Below are 4751 nucleotides of genomic sequence, written 5' to 3' on the forward strand. Positions count from 1 at the left end.
GCTCAAAAGTGAATCTTACGTCCACTGCTATTGTTTAAAGATGAGTAAAATCGTCACGTGAGGCGAACTGATATAATCTAAAGATAATACAAAGATAGAGAGAGAGTTGTATTAATAGATGAGTAAAATCAGGTCACGTGAGGCAAACTGAGTTATAATCTAAAGAGAATACAAAGATAGAGAGAGAGAGAGAGAGAGTACAAGTTGTTTTAGACTAAGATTAGCCAATCCCGTAAATGAAGAGATGTCCTCTATTTATAGTGGGAGAGTTCAAGGTAATGATTACAAGTCTGTAAGTGGTAGGTTTCATGCAAACATTCTTTGCATCCCATTAGTTATCTGCATGAAAAATATCCTCAAATGCTCAAGGCTCGGGCAAGTGGATAATTCCTAACCACTCGCAAGCCTGGCACTCACATGCACTCACCTGCTGCACTGACAAGAACATGCTCTTCCATCACTGTGCGACGTGGCAGCGTCTGAATGGCACAAACACCTTCCTGAACCATGATTGGCTCTTGTTGATAAGTCTACGCCAGCCCTAACTTTTCAGGCATAACAACTATCTTAATCATAACTAATTCCTTAATCCCACATCTTTGCAACTCATACTTTTTTTATATAAGAATATTTCGAAAAAAAAAAAAAATGCTTTACAACTATTTAAAACCTTATTTCCCATCTTATGCAAGAAGTACAAGATGTCCCAAAACCCTAAAGCTTCACCAAACCTCCCATGGATTCCCCGGCTCTTGATGACCTTCCTCGCCTTCCTTGTCGACCTCAACTTCTCGCCGCCCAAACATTACCGTCAACCGCCGTCTCTTCAACCTCTTCGACTTCAAAGCTCCAGCATCAAAAAAACCCAACAATGGCGTTGCAACTTCAGATATCAAAGTTGACCCCTCTCGCAATCTCTGGTTCCGCCTCTACACGCCTGAAACTCACGGTGGCGGGGGCGGTGCTTGCATGCCGATTGTTCTCTACTTCCATGGTGGAGGTTTTTGCTACTTGGCTGCAAATTCATTTAGCTTTGATAGGTATTGCAGAAGGCTCGCCAGGGAGCTCCGTGCTGTTATAGTTTCAGTCAACTACCGCCTCGCCCCGGAGCATCGACATCCATGTCAACGAGAAGATGGCGTTGATGTGCTCAAGTTTATTGACGAAACAAATATTGAAAACCTCCCTGCTTATGCTAATCTCAAGCAATGTTTCATTGCTGGAGACAGTGCGGGAGGGAACTTGGCACATCAGGTAACACTTGGAGCCATTGAGAAAAAATTTCGGAAGCTGAAAATCGTTGGACTTATAGCGATTCAACCACTTTTAGGCGGAGAAGAAAGGACAGAGTCAGAAATTAGGCTTCAAAAATCTACATTAATGCCAATGCACCGTACTGATTGGATGTGGAAGGCGTTTCTGCCTCAAGGTTCAAATAGAGACCATCCAGCGACGAACATTTTCGGGCCAAATTCGGTTGATATTTCCGGGCTAAACTTTCCGGCGACGATGGTTGTTGTTGGAGGGTTTGATCCATTGCAAGATTGGCAAAGGAGGTACTATGAAGGGTTGAAGAAAAGTGGAAAAGAAGCTTATTTGATTGAGTACCCTAATTGTGGTCACTCTTTCTATGTTCACACTCAGATTCCCGAGTCGTCTTTGTTGATTGAAGAGATGAAGAATTTTATAGGACTTCAATCTGCTTATCAATGAATGTTCTCCATGAAATTATATCTTTCCGGAACCAGGATTAAGTATCGGGAGGGCTGTAAACTTTTTTTTTTTTTAGTAAACTTAAAATAAAAAGTTATCACATATTCTGATAAGAAGAAAGTGCCTTATTAGGAAAGTATTACTTAATATAATGAGATTTACTATATAAGAAGTATAATTTGTTTTTGAAAGGACGAAAAATGAAAACAATATTCACATAATAAATTGAATTTATAATAAATTATATTAAGAAAAGAAACAAAAGTATTTATTGGGATCAAAAGATTTAGAAAAAAACTAATCAAAACATTCAAGATAATGTATAATAACAAGAATTTAATTATAATAACAATTATAAGATTAAAATTTTATTTTTTCCCAGTATTTTCAGCCGACCATTTTCTGTTTACATTAATTTGATGAAGATGCTTTGTTATTTTGATACGAGATTCATTAAAGATTAGAAAACATTTAATGGAGAGGTAATGGAATGATTTTTTATTGTTTAAATTTTATTTGTTTACTGCACATGGGTTAGTTTGAGTGTAACTTTAATCCAGCTAAGAAAGCCAAGTGTCAATATAATTTTGTTGAAAGTGTGAATAGTGGAAATAAAAAAATTTTTTTAATTTTTATTTTTAAATTTAATTATTATTAATTTTTTTTTTTTTTTTTTATTTTTTTTTTTTTAAATTTTTTTTCTTCAAGTACGTTACTCAATTATATACTAATATTTAATGCAATTTATCATACTTAATTTTTAGAAATTAAAAAAATCTCGTGGACCGTTTCCTCACGTGAAGCCAACCAACTCTGCTCAAGTTTAGAAGCACTTGCAAGTGGCTACTGACCTTCATGCTTAAGCGGTGCAAAGCACATAACAATGATGCAGCTCATTAGCTCAATCTTGAAGATTGAAAAAGCGAAGAAGAGAGAGAAAAGGCAATATTAAAAGAGTTTCAATGATGCAGACCCCACAGGGTGAATTGACGGTGTTAGAATGCCATGATCTTTGACCGAGCACTCCAAAACGGTCTAACGAGCAAAACTCATATTTTTTGTAACGAGGGTGGACAGTTTTTAGCCTTCAGACTTCGTTCGGAAGGGTTTTTGAACGTTTCTATATTTTTTAGGGGTGTTTTTATAATTTTTTGGATGTTTTTGTAAATTTTGTGATGATTGTTGAACCTACTTTTCCTTAGTTTTTTCATTAGGTTTTAGGAGAGCACTATTGAAAGGCTGTTTCAGCTCTAAGAACACAGTTTTTGGCTTATTATATGTTAATGAAGTATTGAAAAACCGAAGAATTTTCAAATTATTTAGTATCTGAATCTTGATATAATTCGACGGTGGTTTTTCGTATCACTTGTTGTCATTGGTTTCAGTCATCGCTTGATTGTTTTGGTATCATTCAATAAGGAACTTCGAAGTAAAGGTGGACAAATGAGGTACGATTCGGTTTTCTAACTGAACCAAACCATATTGTACCACAAATTTTGTAAAAAAGTCATACTATATGGGCCCATTTGGATCGGGTTTAAATTTTTTAACAAGGGTACTATTTGTTTAATTTAGCAGATTACTGTGTTTGGCATTTTTGTAAAAAAAAATTTACGGGAAAAAAAGATGACAAACAGTGCTCAAAGGGGGGTAAATTGCCGGGAATATTTGTACCTCATGGGGGGCTGTTATTAAAACGCTACCGGGTAATCATAATTTATGTCCAATCTTGCCCCTAAACAGTATATTATGCAGACGAAAGTATCCTTGGCTTGGTTAATAATTACAAAACACCCAATTTGTAAAATGACAAAAAACACTCCCACCACCACAGTGCATCTGGTCGGAATTTGCCGTTACGACTCAAAGTGGTCAAATCTGGCCGTTTATTCACCGATCTGGCCTTTTTCGGCCAGATCTGGCCATCGACGGCCGAAAAAGGCTAGATCTGGCCGTCAGATACGGCCAAAGAGTTGGCCGTCGTTGACTGTCAACGACAGCCAAGAGTTGGCCGTCGTTAACCGTCAACGACGGCCATTTCTTTGGCTGTCGCTGACGGCCAGATCTGGCCTTTTCCGGTCGGATCTATGGTGGATCTGGCCGGAAAATGCCAGATCGGTGAATAAATGACCATTTTCGGTTGTTTTTAGGCCGTTGTGATAGACTCCGGCCACCACTGACGGTGGTTGCCGGAATCTGACAACTATGGGTGGTAGGGTTGTTTTTGTTAATTTTTAAACTTTTCTTTTCTAGGGGTGTTTAATTAGGTTAATAAACTCAAGGGGTCTAAAAGTAATTAAAAAATAGAATAGTATTTCCCAAAATAGTTAAACCAAAAAGTAATAATTAAACAAATAAGTATTTTAGGAATATGATAAAGAATAAGGTTTCAAATAATAAAACAAACAAGCCCTTAATTATTTATATCTAATAATCATCTAAAGGGCATTTTAGTATTTCAGGACATCTGTTATTACTGTCAACCAAACACATTAATTATTAATACATCCCAATTGAACCAAGCATAATAATAATTTAAACCCGGTAATCTACAAGGTAATCTTTCTTTGCGGTAATCTGATTACTAAGATAAAAAAACATTATATGATCCAAACGCCCCCTATAAGTAATATAACTAAACCATACCGAACCAAAAAAATGAGTATGATACCGTTTGGTTTTTCAGTGGGGGCTTTTGACATTTGTAGGTTTTTTTTTTTTTTTTTGATAATCTTTTAGAAGGTTTTATAATATTTCTAGAGGATTTTGGTATTTTAGGAGGTATGTTAAAAAAAACAAAATAAAAAACAAAAAGATAATGGGTACGGTTGCGCGGTATTTTTGTCCACTCCTACTCAGAAGTCAGAAGAGCATTAAGAGGTTAGGTGGAGATGAACAATTGAACATCCCTATTTATGAGTGGATACATTTAACTATTAACATTTTCAGGAAAGTTGTATTTTATCGGTAAATGTTTGAAACATGAATGTTATTGTTATTATAGAAAGTAAAAATACATTTCATAGTGGTTTTATATA

The 4751-nt window shown here is 35.9% G+C and overlaps 1 pseudogene; it reads left to right on the forward strand.

Annotated features, from left to right (window-relative positions):
- The first annotated feature begins 701 nt into the window (after positions 1–701).
- On the forward strand, positions 702–1763 carry LOC116128957 (annotated as a pseudogene).
- The last annotated feature ends 2988 nt before the right edge of the window (positions 1764–4751 follow it).

This window comes from Pistacia vera, unplaced genomic scaffold, assembly GCF_008641045.1.
Source record: "Pistacia vera cultivar Batoury unplaced genomic scaffold, PisVer_v2 Contig206, whole genome shotgun sequence".
Classification (NCBI taxonomy): domain Eukaryota; kingdom Viridiplantae; phylum Streptophyta; class Magnoliopsida; order Sapindales; family Anacardiaceae; genus Pistacia; species Pistacia vera.